Source organism: Macaca fascicularis, chromosome 4 (assembly GCF_037993035.2).
Source record: "Macaca fascicularis isolate 582-1 chromosome 4, T2T-MFA8v1.1".
NCBI lineage: Eukaryota > Metazoa > Chordata > Mammalia > Primates > Cercopithecidae > Macaca > Macaca fascicularis.
Window position 1 is genome coordinate 119,787,980 of NC_088378.1, and position 15,107 is coordinate 119,803,086.

The following is a 15,107-nucleotide window of genomic DNA, read 5'->3' on the forward strand; positions in this document are numbered from 1 at the left end:
TCCTGCTTAAACCTTCTGTCCTGTTTTTCAGCTGTCCCCCTTGGCCACCCTCATGCTTCAGTAGTAACCTTCTTTTAGGTTACTAAATGGTTAATGTGGTCTAGATCTTCATTTTTTACATTTTTGAGAACCACAAGAAACTCAACTTTGTTAAGTAAATGGAAAACTACATAGGCAGAAGCTTGTGATTTTTCCTTCAAAGAGAATTCTTCCATATGCATCATCAAAGCAATACTATTAATAGTATTGCTTTCAGCCTGGTCATGGAAAAAGAGTATCATTGAATTGTGTGTTATATTCAGTATTTGTCAAAATTGGATTTTACCTAGATCCTGGCACTTTATAATTTTCAAAGCTGCTTCCCATTCTTTCCTCTCATTTAACTCTCACAATCACCCTGTGAAGCATGAAAGACTGGGATTGTTACTTTCATTTTGGAGATGATGAAACTGGGGCCTGGAAGAGGATGTAACTAAAACTCATTCCATTTTCTTCATGGACTTAAGACACACATGGGCTTGCTTCTATTTTGTGTACACATAGCTGGTATTTACTTGTGGCAGAAAGGCAGAATATATCTCTTTCTGAAACAGTCTCCTCAGTTTTAACTTTTTCAGCTTATTTTGAGATCTCAGTTGGGGCTTTCTGGCTTATAGCTTCCTTTGTAAAATCCTTGATAGAGGTACAAAGAACTGGTTTTTTTTTACACCTTATTTACCTTTTAGTACTTCTATGAAGTTTTCCAATCTTTGTGATGGCAAATCTACAAATATTTTCTCTTATGGTTTCTGCCTTTGATTTTATGTTTATCAACTCTTTTCTGTACAAAGACTATATAAAAATTTACCTATTTGTTTTTTGGTTCTTTTATTACTTTTTGTTTTTCTTTTCTTTTTTTTTCACATTTGTGTCTGTCTTTAACTAGGGTCAGCAAACTATGAGCCATGGACCAAATCTGGTCCATTCCTTGCTTTTATACACAAAATTGTATTGAGGCACAGCCACACCCATTTGTTTAGGTATTATCTATGGCTGCTTTGCACTATAATGGCAAAGTTCAGTCATTATGACAGAGACCACATGGTCTGCAAACCCCAAACTCTTTACTATCTCCCTGATTTTTTACAGAAAAAAGTTATCAGACCCTTATTTTAATCAATCTAGAATTTATTCTGATATAGTTTATGTTAGTTATCTATTTTTTTTTTCAAATGAATAGCCAATTTTCACAGCACTGTTTATTCAACCATAGGCTAAAAAATGACACCCATGTATGTCCATGTCTTAATCCTTGGAACCCAGGAACATTACCTTAAAAAATTTCACAAAAGGGGGTTGGGCTCCAAGATGGCCAAATAGGAAGAGCACCAGTCTACAGCTCCCAGCGTGAACAACACAGAAGATGGGTGATTTCTGCATTTCCAACTGAGGTACCAGATTCATCTCACTGGGACTTGTTGGACAGTGGGTGCAGCCAACAGAGTGTGAGCCGAAGCAGGGCAGGGCATCGCCTCACCCAGGAAGTGCCAAGGGGTCGAGGAATTCCCTTTCCTAGCCAAGGGAAGCCATGACAGATGGTACCTGGAAAATCGGGACACTCCCACCCTAATACCGTGCTTTTCCAATGGTCTTAGCAAACAGCACACCAGGAGATTATATCCTGCGCCTGGCTTGGAGGGTCCCACCACCATGAAGCCTTGCTCACTGCTAGCACAGCAGTCCGAGATTGAACTGCAAGGAGACAGTGAGGCTGGGGGAGGGGCATCCACCATTGCTGAGGCTTGAGTAGATAAACAAAGTGGCCGGGAAGTTCGAACTGGGTAGAGCCCACCACAGCTCAACTAAGGCTGCCTGCCTCTGTAGACTCCACCTCCGGGGGCAGGGCATAGCAGAACAAAAGGCAGCAGAAACTTCTGCAGACTTAAACGTCCCTGTCTGACAGCTATGAAGAGAGTAGTGGTTCTTCTAGCATGGAGTTTGAGATCTGAGAACAGACAGTCTGCCTCCTCTAGTGGGTTCCTGACCCTGAGTAGCCTAACTGGGCTACCTCCCAGTAGGGGTTGACTGACACCTCATACAGCCAGGTGCCCCTCAGAGATGAAGTTTCCAGAGGAAGGATCAGGCAGCAACATTCTCTGTTCTGCAATATTTGCTGTTCTGCAGCCTCTGCTGATGATACCCAGGCAAACAGGGTCTAGAGTGGACCTCCAGCAAACTCCAACAGACCTGCAGCTGAGGGTCCTGACTGATAGAAGGAAAACTAACGAACAGAAAGGAATAGCATCAACATCAACAAAAATGACATCTACACCAAAACCCCATCTGTAGGTCACCATCATCAAACACCAACGGTAGATTAAATCACAAAGATGGGGAGAAACCAGACCAGAAAAGCTGAAAATTCTAAAAATCAGAGCGCCTCTTCTCCAAAGGATCGTAGCTCCTCACCAGCAACGGAACAAAGCTGGACGGAGAATGACTTTGATGAGTTGACAGAAGTAGGCTTCAGAAGATCGGTAATGACAAACCTCTCCAAGCTAAAGGAGGATGTTCGAACCCATCACAAAGAAGCTAAAAACCTTGAAAAAAGATTAGACGAATGGCTAACTAGAATAAACAGCATAGAGAAGACCTTAAATGATCTGATGAAGCTGAAAACCATGGCACGAGAACTACATGACACATGCACACACTTTAGTAGCCAATTTGATCAAGTGGAAGAAAGGGTATCAGTGATTGAAGATCAAATTAATGAAATGAAGTGAGAAGAGAAGTTTAGAGAAAAAGGAGTTAAAAGAAATGAACAAAGCCTCCAAGAAATATGGGACTGTGTGAAAAGACCAAATCTACGTCGGATTGGTGTACCTCAAAGTGTCAGGGAGAATGGAACCAAGCTGGAAAACACTCTTCAGGATATTATCCAGGAGATCTTCCCCAACTTATCAAGGCAGGCTAACATTCAAATTTGGGAAATACAGAGAACGCCACAAAGATACTCCTCGAGAAGAGCAACCCCAAGACACATAATTGTCAGATTCACCAAGGGTGAAATGAAGGAAAAAATGTTAAGGGCAGCCAGAAAGAAAGGTCCGGTTACTCATAAAGGGAAGCCCATCAGACTAACAGCGGATCTTTATAGCACTAAATTATAATTTATAGCACTAAATGCCCACAAGAGAAAGCAGGAAAGATCTAAAATTGACACTCTAACGTCACAATTCAAAGAACTAGAGAAGCAAGAGCAAACACGTTCAAAAGCTAGCAGAAGGCAAGAAATAACTAAGATCAGAGCAGAACTGAAGGAGATAGAGACACACACAAAAAAACCCTTCAAAAAATCAATGAATCCAGGAGCTGGTTTTTTGAAAAGATCAACAAAATAGACTGCTAGCATGACTAATAAAGAAGAAAAGAGAGAAGAATCAAATAGATGCAATAAAAAATGATAAAGGGGATATCACCACTGATCCCACAGAAATAGAAACTACCATCAGAGAATACTATAAACACCTCTATGCAAGTAAACTAGAAAATCTAGAAGAAATGGATGAATTCCTAGACACATACACCCTCCCAAGACTAAATCAGGAAGAAGTGCCTCTGAGCTAAAGGAGGATGTTCGAACCCATCACATTCAATCCCTGAATACACCAATAACAGGCTCTGAAATTGAGGCAATAATTTATAGCCTAGCAACCAAAAAAAGTCCAGGACCAGATGGATTCACAGCTGAATTCTACGAGAGGTACAAAGAGGAGCTGGTACCATTCCTTCTGAAACTATTCCAATCAATAGAAAAAGAGGGAGTCCTCCTCACTCATTTTATGAGGCCAGCATCATCCTGATACCAAAGCCTGGCAGAGACACAACAAAAAGAGAATTTTAGACCAATATCCCTGATGAACATAGATGCAAAAATCCTCAATAGGCAAACCAAATCACGCAGCACATCATAAAGCTTATCCACTACGATCAAGTTGGCTTCATCCCTGGGATGCAAGACTGGATCAACATACACAAATCAATAAATGTAATCCATTATGTAAACAGAACCAAAGACAAAAACCATATGATTATCTCAATAGATGGAGAAAAGGCCTTTGACAAAATTCAACAGCGCTTCATGCTAAAAACTCTCAATAAACTAGGTATCGATGGGATGTATCTCAAAATAATAAGAGCTATTGATGACAAACCCACAGCCAATATCATATTGAATGGGCAGAAACTGGAAGCATTCCCTTTGAAAACTGGCACAAGACAGGGATGCCCTCTCTCACCACTCCTATTCAACATAGTGTTGGAAGTTCTGGCCAGGGCAATCAGGCAGGAGAAAGAAATAAAGGATATTAAATTAGGAAAAGAGGAAGCCAAATTGTCCCTGTTTGCAGATGACATGATTGTAAATTTAGAAAAACCCATCATCTCTGCCCAAAATCTCCTTAAGCTGATAAGCAACTTCAGCTAAGTCTCAGGATACAAAATCAATGTGCAAAAATCACAAGCATTCCTATACACCAATAACAGACAAACAGAGAGCCAAATCATGAGGGAACTCCCATTCACAATTGCTTCAAAGAGAATAAAATACCTATTCAACGTATAAGGGATGTGAAGGACCTCTTCAAGGAGAACTACAAACCACTGCTCAACGAAATAAAAGAGGACACAAACAAATGGAAGAACATTCCATTCTCATGAATATGAAGCATCAATATCATGAAAATGGCCATAGTGCCCAAGGTAATTTATAGATTCAATGCCATCCCCATCAAGCTACCAATGACTTTCTTCACAGAATTGGAAAAAAACTACTTTAAAGTTCATATGGAACCAAAAAAGAGCCCACATTGCCAAGACAATCCTAAGCAAAAAGAACAAAGCTGGAGGCATTACGCTACCTGACTTCAAACTATACTACAAGGCTACAGTAACCAAAACAGTATGATACTGGTACCAAAACAGAGAGCTAGACCAATGGAACAGAACAGAACCCTCAGAAATTATACCATATATCTACAACCATCTGATCTTTGACAAACCTGACAAAAATGAGAAATGGGGAAAGATTCCCTATTTAATACATGTTGCTGGGAAAACTGGCTAGCCATATGTAGAAAGCCCAAACTGGATCCCTTCCTTACACCTTATACAAAAATTAATTCAAGATGGATTAAAGACTTAAATATTAGACCTAAAATCATAAAAACCCTAGAAGAAAACCTAGGCAATACCATTCAGGACAAAGGCATGGGCAAAGACTTCATGACTAAAACACCAAAAGCAATGGCAACAAAAGCCAAAATTGACAAATGGGATCTAATTAAACTAAAGAGTTTCTGCACAGCAAAAGAAACTACCATCAGAGTGAACAGGCAACCTAAAGAATGGGGGAAAATTTTTGCAATCTACCCCTCTGACAAAGGGCTAATATCCAAAATCTACAAAGAACTTAAACCTATTTACAAGAAAAAATCAAATAACCCCATCAAAAAGTGGGTGAAGGATATGAACAGACACATCTCAAAAGAAGACATTTATGCAGCCAACAGACAGAGGAAAAAATGCTCATCATCACTGGCCATCAGAGAAATGCAAATGAAAACCACAATGAGATAGCATCTCACACCAGTTAGAATGACAATCATTAAAAAGTCAGGAAACAACAGGTGCTGGAGAGGATATGGAGAAATAGGAACACTTTTACACTGTTGGTGGGACTGTAAACTAGTTCAACCATTGTGGAAGACAGTGTGGCGGTTCCTCAAGGATCTATAACTAGAAATACCATTTGACCCAGCCATCCCATTACTGGGTATATACCCAAAGGATTATAAATCATGCTGCTATAAAGACACATGCACATGTGTGTTTATTGTGGCACTATTCACAATAGCAAAGACTTGGAACCAACCCAAATGTCCATAATGATAGATGGGATTAAGAAAATGTGGCACATATACACCATGGAATACTATGCAGTCATAATAAAGGATGAGTTCATGTCCTTTGTAGGGACATGGATGAAGCTGGAAACCATAGTTCTGAGCAAACTATTGAAAGGACAGAAAGCCAAACACTGCATGTTCTCACTTGTAGGTAGGAATTGAACAATGAGAACACTTGGACACAGGAAGGGGAACATCACACACCTGGACTTGTCATGGGGTTGGGGGAGGGGAGGAGGGATAGCATTAGGAGAAATACCTAACATAAATGACGAGTTAATGGGTGCAGCACACCAACATGGCACATGTATATATATGTAACAAACCTGCACGTTGTGCACATGTACCCTAGTACTTAAAGTATAATAAAAAAATATTTGGCCAAAGGGATTTTGCGGATGTGATTAAAGGTCTTAAAATGAAGAGTTTATCGTGGATCATCCACGTGGACCCCACATAATCACATTGGTCCTTATAAGAGAGATATGGGAAGTCAGTCAGAAAAGAAGGTGATGTGATGATGGTAGCAGAGATAAAAGTGATATGCTTTGAAGTTGGAGGAAGTAGTCATAAACCAAGGACTACAGGCAGCTATTAGATGCTGAAAAAGGCAAGGAAATAGTTTTTCCTCTCAGAGCCTCTAGGAGCAAGCATCCATGTCAACACCTTGACTTTATCCCAGTGAAACTAATTTCAGAATTCTGCCCTTTGGAATGTTAAGATAATAAATTTGTATTGTTTTAAAAGATTGTATTTTGTGGTAATTAGTTACGGGAGCAATAGAACTCGGTATGTTTCTTGATACAGCAATGCCACTTTCAGGATTTTATCTTAAGGAGATGACCATAAGTATGCACAAAAATTATGCCCAAGAACTCAAACAATTCAATAATAAGAAGACAAACAACCTTATTTAAAAAATGAGCAAAGGACCTAAGTAGACATTTCTTACAAGACAATATACAAATGGCCAATGGGAATATGAAAAGTGCCCAACATCACTAATCATCAGGGAAATGCAAGTTACAACCACAATGAGCTATCATCTCACACCAGTTAAAATGACTGTTACTGAAAAGATAAAAGATAAGTGTTGGTGAGGATGTGAAGAAAAGGGAATAAGGGCTGGGACCGGCTGCTCACGCCTGTAATCCCAGCACTTTGGAGGCAGAGGCGGGCGGATCACGAGGTCAGGAGATCGAGACCATCCTGGCTAACCCGGTGAAACCACGTCTGTACTAAAAATACCAAAAAAATTAGCTGGGTGTGGTGTCGGGTGCCTGTAGTCCCAGCTACTCCAGAGGTTGAGGCAGGAGAATGGCGTGAACCCGGGAGGCCGAGCTTGCAGTGGGCCGAGATCGCGCCACTGCACTCCAGCCTGGGAGACAGAGCGAGACTCCATCTCAAAAACAAAAACAAATAAAAATCAAAACAAAACAAAAGAAGTAGAGGGATTAAGGCCTTGTACACTGTTGGTGAGAATGTAAATTAGTACAGCCATTATGGAAAGCAGTATAGAAGGTCCTCAAAAAATTAAAAGTAGAACTACTATGTGATCCAGCAATCCCATTTCTGAATATATGTAGGGAAGGAAGGGAAATTAGTATGTTGAAGAGATCATTGTACCCTCATGTTAATTGCAGCGTTATTCACAATAGCTAAGACATGGAATTAACCTAAGTGTCATTCAATAGATGAATGACTAAAGAAAACATGGCATACAATGGAATACAATTGAGCCTTAAAAAAGAAGGAAATTCTGTCATTTGTGACAACATGGGTGAACCTGAAGGACATATGCAAAATGAAAAAAATTCAGGCACGGAAAGAAAAATACCATATGATCTCACTTATGTGTCCACATGTCTGCAAAGCTGAGCTCATAGAAGTAGAGGAAGAATGGTAGTTGCCAGTGGCTGCGAGGAAGGGGATTGGGGAATGGGTACAAAGTTAGCAAAGATTAGGTAACTTCTGAAGATCTATTGTACAGCATAGTGATTATAGTTAATATTAATATATTGTATACTTGAAAATTGCTAAGAGAGTAATCTTAAATGTTCTTACCACAAGACATTGATAAGTATGTGAAGTCACAGATATGTTAACTAGCTTGACTTAATTTTTTCATGTTGTATACATATATATCATCATGTTGTACACCATAAATATATATAATTTTTATTTGTCAATTAAAAATAGTAAAAAATTCATGTTTAAGAATACTGACATCTACATTGCCTATCAGAGCAAAATATTGGAACAAATTAAATATGAAGAAATAAGGGATTAGAAAATAAAATACACATATTTAAATGAAATACTGTGATACCATCATGGTGACAAATAATACATAATAGAGCTGAAAGACGTTCCCACTCTATTAAGTAAAGTGAATTCACAAAAATGGTATGTACTTAATTATAGTATTTTTTGCTTAAATATGAAATTTTGTTAATCTATGAACATAGAAAAGTAATGATAGAAAAAATACATATTAATCTGTTGTATTAAGATCTGGAGTAGTTTTGTCTTTTTTTTTTTTGCTTCTCTATGGTTTTATTTTAAACATTATACTTTTGTTGCTTTTCTTAAAAGAAATTATGTTACTAAAAATTGGCCCTTTCTCTCCTCACTGTCACCTCCACTCCAAATCATAAATAATGGTGATGATTATCAAAATGATTATCTGATCAAAAATCCATCTGGATTTGTATCTCTCTGGGGGACAATGAACAGAAGGAGGTATTAAAGACATTTTGTAGAAGCCTTTAGCTGTGACCAAGTGAATTTTGCATCTCTAAGAGGATGTTTGTTGAAGTGGCCTGACATCCTTACAGGAGCTAGAAACAGGGTCCCAGATGTTTCCACTTATATTACAGTGTACTGTTTCCTGGGCATTTTAAGATTTATCCTTTGATTCTTCTCAGTCACTTATTTTGAATCAAAGTAGCAGCAGTAAAGCTCCAATTGAGTAGAAACAAAAGTTAGCTTTTTTAAAAAAATACCTATATAAAAGGCCATTAATCAAAGTATGGCTCATTGTACCTTTCAAATCTCAGTCCTTAGTTAGCCTTGATCTAAACCCTTGTGCCAAAGGAATGGGAAGAGACTCATGCTCAGCATTGGGAAAAGACTTTGTGCCCGACTCCTTTTCATCACAGTGTAGGCATGTTTGCTGCTCAGCTGTGGATACAGCTAGTTGATCTGCACATTCAGAGGATCATCCTGGCCCACCTTCTCCTTTCTAGCCACATGTGTCCTGCTTAGTCAGTACCACTGTAGATGGACCAGTGATGATACAGAAGGCTCACAGTGCAGGTACATAGCTGAGTTCACACAGGCTCCCCCACTAGATTTTGCCTTCATTTGGGAAATCACAGCATGTGGTTCTCAAGGAAAGAGGGAAGTGGTCTGTGAAGAATGCCCCATTCCATCTCTTTGGACTGCCAAATATCCTTATATTAATGCTAATGTCACAGTCTTGTTTTCTGAAGTATAATGAACTGGATTGCTCCCAATTCATAAATGGTTTAGGTTCAAAAAGTACCCTTGTAAGTTGGTTGTTTGGAACTTGGAATACATTTTTCTTAAACCTCATGGTTACGTATCCAGGTAAGTCCTCAAAAGTCTCTTTCCACTAAATCTCCTTGCTGTCTAATGCCAGTGGGAATACAGCGTCTGGCCACTGAGTTTAAGATAAATCATGTCAGAAAGTAAGTCTATTTCTAACCTGGGATATCAGGGGGATTTCTTTCTCCATTTAGGCTTTACTGTCTTAATTCTTTTTTTTAAAATTGAGTACTAGTAATAGGGCACTTTCAGTCCTTCTTCCCTAAGGGTAGCTTCTGTTGCCCAGAGGTGGGTGTCTGCCACAGTATATACAGGAGGAGCCAGTACAGATGCGAGGTGAAGGAATCAGCAACTGATGGACTTTCTCTAACTCCTTTGGTTACTTCTCACCTCCTGCTGTTGTTAGAGAACATCCCCGGAGAATCCAGGGCAGATGCTGATGGGAGGAAGGCAGAAATGAGGAACAATGGAAAGGCAGGATTTTCCCATCTTTCTCCCTTCAAAGCTCACATTCTGCTACTATGCATCCTACCTTCTACTGGCAGAGGGATGAAATGAACTCTGGGAAACATGGTTTGGGCACAATAGATACTGAGTGGGCATCCAGACCTTAACAATAGCAGAAAAGAGACAGGGAATGGAGAGAAATGAGCCCCCAGTTGCATCCAGGAATAAGACTTTCTCTTTACTGCATTATTTTGTCTCTTTATGGGTAAGCATACATCTTACCCATAAGGATATATATATATATATATCTTTACAAATATATATAAAGTAAATGTATATATTTATATTTATATATATAAAGTATATTTACAAATATATATAAAGTAAATATATATATACACCCACATATATATATATATACATATATATATTTGTTTATATAACTATTTCAAATACAACTTGAGGTCTTTAAAACAGGTCAACAAAGTCTTGCATTATTTTGCCCAGTCCTCTTCGTGTGCTCCAGAGGTCTGATATCTATTTAGTTCCTAGAGTAACACATCAGGCTCTCTGTTTGCCTACTGGCTGGCTCTTGTTTGTCTTAGGATTTGACGCATTCTCCCCAATGTACAGTAAGTCCATTTTCTTACTAAGGATTTTCTTCTCTTAGTTTGATATGTGTACTATGGGCTTAAAACTGTTTCACAATAATGTGATTTCTTAGATTTCATCCCAAATATTCATTTGGTGGTTTCCAAATAATTTTTAGGATAAACTCTAAGTGCTATGGGAGGGCCTGTGAGACATTTTTGGGTGAATCCTGCTCACCTCTTCAGAGTGAAGGGACAGTCACTAGGTGCCTATACCTTCTGTACACTTGTACTCTGGCCATGCCACATATGTAGTGGTTATTTGAATGTCCCCCACCATCGTACACATCATTGTCGTTGCCTAGGGTACTCTTCCCATTTTGTCATCAGGCCCACTTTGGCTTGTCCTTCAAGACCCAGCTCAGTTATCACCTTTTCTGGGAAGCATTCCTGGAAAGGACCACTCCCTTGGTGTGACTGCAGTGCTCCATGTCTGTACATCACTGAATGTCACTCTGCACCTTGCACAGTGCACTTCTGATTTTTGTCTTCTATTTCTTATACTGGTCATGGGGCCTGGAGGAAAGGGACTGTGTTCTTTGTGTTTGTCTTCCTAGTGCTTGACAAATGTTCATCCACACACAATACAGCATTCAATGTTTTGCTGTGGATGATGGTGATGTTGCATCCAGAAATCAGGGGGAAATAATGTGTATATATTTGAGGACAATATTTCTAGATTTTTTGTGAGTTCCTTTATTCTGATGCAAACATTATTTTAATAAATTATCCTTTTCTTTCTCCTTCCTCTCTCTTTCTTTTATCTTTCTTTCTCTCTCTCTCCCTCTCTCCCTCTCCCACCCTAAATGGTTTTGAAAGGCCTTGGCAGTTATTCTTAGAATAAAGATTTAAGTCCTACAAAATAAACAAACAGAGGACAATTAGTGATTTTAAAGTGTGTTAACCCACAAAGATTATTTTCTTTTTCTCCATGCCCATTTAGTAAGAATGGTTCTCTGAGACTGTGTAATTATGGATGAATGACATTGAAATGCTTGAACAATAATTTGTAGGAAATACAATTATGAGTAGAAGTCATTAGTGGGAGTAAATGAGTAGTTTGTTGGTTAACAGGTCAACATCGAAAGCCCAGAGTAATTAAACATAGTATTAAATTACAAGTTGAAAGCATAGTCCTTTTTCATTTAAGCATATTCATAAATTATTGAGCTTTTTATACTGTAGTTTTATGTATTTTTTGATTTGTGGTACAGAAAGGAAGGGAGCTACCCAACGTGGGTTTTAATAGTTCTATGAACAGAAATGACTCAGATGTAAAATGTGTGCAATGCTTTCTTCATCAGAGAAGTCAGTTGGTCCACCTTGTATGACATTTAAATAACATTTATGAAGTAATGAGAATAATTTTTTGAACATCAAAGCTAATTGGGTGCAGTTAATTTGCAGCTATTTCCAGAGGCTACAAATTCCATTTACTTGTCTAGTTCTCTGGTCTTAGATTCAGAAGAACTAGTTTCAGAACTTTGTGCTGATATCTATTACCATATAATCTTGTCCTTGAAGAATCATAGTTTCCTATCTGTACAATCTGTTAAAATAAATAACAAAAATAAAAAACCAAAGATTTCTTACTTGACAATGAAACTAGTTTGCATAGGTTGGGGTTATTCTAAGTTTTCAATAAATGTTTGTAATTTTTTCTGCTGTTTACATATTGAATATTATATACTCACTTGGACATATGTCTGATGGGAGTTTACGAGTGAGTGCCTGGAAGGCAATACTTAAAACAGCTCATTTGAACCACTATGAATTGAATGTTAATTATGTGTCCAGTGCTGTGTTAGGAATTGTGCCAAATATAAAGGAGACATGAGGCAGGGGCACAGCAGTCATGGTGCCACCTGTAAGTTGGAGAGAGAAGACACATGCACTGTAGTAATTTCAGGATGATTTAGTGCTAAGAGACGTGGGACTGACTATTGGTTATATAACTGAAGTCTCCCCAGGCTACCCTGAGCCTGCTCAGCCTGTGGATATTTCAATAGTGATAAAAAATTTTACTGTCTGTGGCCCCCGACTCACACAAAACCTTCTCCCCTTTTTAGCATTTCTGCTTGCTTCTAAGTGTTCTCACAATGTGTTTTCTGTGAGTTCATCTGTCTGCCTTAGTCACCATGAGACATCTTTCATGTTCTTTTCCTCCTACTTTGGCTTCTTGGTCATTGTTCTCCATTCAGGAAGGTAGTAGGGGCTGCCTCATCCCTGCATCTACTGCTGGTACCTGCCATGAGAGTACTGAACACATGGGTTTGAAGGTTCAGGCTTTCATTGAAAACCCCTAGGTGTGGGAGTGTGCTGTGCCCCATGATGAAATGTGGCAACTGTCTCTGCATGCTGCTCAGAGTCCCACCTGATCAACTGGACACCAAGACTCTGGGGTGCTGGTTTCTCCATCTCAGTTGTGATTTTATGCATTCAGGATGTATTTATGGAACACTTATTATGTGCTAGACACTGTGAAAGGCATTGATGTTGTCACGGTGAACAAACATAGGTATGGTTTTTGCTGTTGTGTTTAGTGGGGGAGACAAATTCTAAGTATAGAAATAGAGGCCAAATCGCAGTTGTGTTAAGTGTGAGAAAGGAGACAGCCATGGTGATATGACAGATTATGATACAGGGTTTGTCTTCTCAGCAAGTCTTGGAGGCTTCTCTCAGGATTACGCTCTAAGAAATGCAGCAGAGTGAATTGGTGAGAGAATCTTAGGCGGGGCAGCATCAGGTGACAAAGCCATCTGGAGAGTTCCTCCAAATTCTTCCCTCAGGTTCAGTCATAGATCCTTGTGGTCAAGAGAGAGGGCCTGTATCTGAGATTGACGCCATCTCTTCTCTGTCATCTTCTTTTCTCCCATCTGTTTCTTTGAGCAAACTTCCTCCCCCACACAAAGCAGCTCAAATAAATGGCTCACAAGCTACCCAGACATGCTTGGGAATGCCTAAATCCCAGAGGTACATCCAGATTTTGCTGAAGGAATGATCTCATGGATCACTACAAGGTCTGTAGGAGGAAGTGAAGATGAAGTATGTTCTGAAATTCATTGAAAAGATCGGGTTTGAGTCGTGCTTTAAAAGGATAGATGAAGAGAAAGAAGCAAGGACACGAGTGGAAAGGACAAAATTGACAAAAGATTAGAGGCAGGATGATCCTGCTAAATGAGAATAGGTAAAGAGATTGGGCTTCTTGGAACAGAATTTATTAAGAAATCAGAGACCATAAAGTGGGGTCACATTATGGAGAGTCTTTAAAGTCGAGCAGGAAGTTTGAGACTTTGTTACTGAGTATTGCAGGAAAATACTGCAGATTAATGGATAAAGAAGGGATGTAATTAAAATAACTTAGCAGAATTTCTTTTGTTTTAAAAAAAAGGACATAAGGAGGAATACTTAAAGGAATAAAAGCTGTTTGTAAGAGGGTCTAGCTCAGATAATTATTACAATAGTTTTAAGATGATAGTACTCATCTAAATGTCAATACCTACTATGTAGCTAGAAATATGAGCCCAACACTCATTAAACACCCAGGCTTGATGTTTTAACCACACACATAGAGACGTTATTTTTGCAATGAGAGTGAATAAATTATAAGATAGTTTTACTGGTTTCTAGAGGCTCTGTCAATATTTAAAAAGATGTAACTTTTTGTTAATAGTTAAAAAAATGTACTTCAAAAATTATCTGTGAATTTTTTTCATCCATTCAGAGTTGACCATTATTTATAGGAGTAATTAGTTGAGATAGACCTTTGTGGTCTCTACTGTCAGTTTTGCCATGTGTAGCTTACATGTTGATAGTCACATAGTAGGTGTTTGTTGCATATTAACTGAGAATTGTAAACATTGATCACAGAGTCTGACAACATTTTATCTTGGATAAACGTTTTTCTATGCTTGGTAGAGATTTTTCTATGAAGACATTCAAGAACGGGTTATAAAAATTCACATATATATGCATATACATATAAATACATCTTATTTCATTTTATTGTTTCCAAAGGTTAAGATATACAAACAAGAAATAAAATTAAAATTATTTTCTTTTGGGATGATTTATGTCTTAATTTTCACCTGCTCTATAATTAGAAATTTTGAACTCTGTACATTTTTTAAGACAAAATTATTGCCCAAGTAAACTTCAGAAATTACAACATTAACCCAGAGACCTTTCTAAGCCTAGAACAACATTATTGGTACAAGTGCTTATGCACAGAGAGACCAATAAATAAAGAGGAAAGTTTAAAATAATTTGAAAATGATTTATTGTCGGCCACCTCTGTAGTTAGAGATTCAAGTATTATTACTTTACTTTAGGACAACAAGGGAGGACAGTAACTTGCTGCGGGCTAAAGGTAAATTATCATCTATTGCAAAAGAGGAAGGAAATGTACTACAGAAAGAAGAAGGAGTAGGGAGTAAGCCATGTGTTTTCTGAAGTATTCAGATAATGCCTTGAAAAAAATCTGTGCCTTGAT

At 38.4% G+C, this 15,107-nt stretch overlaps 1 protein-coding gene across 1 annotated transcript in view; it reads left to right on the top strand.

Moving 5' to 3' along the window:
* Positions 1-15,107, top strand: part of PKHD1 (PKHD1 ciliary IPT domain containing fibrocystin/polyductin) — a 464,388-nt gene that overhangs the window by 162,270 nt on the left and 287,011 nt on the right.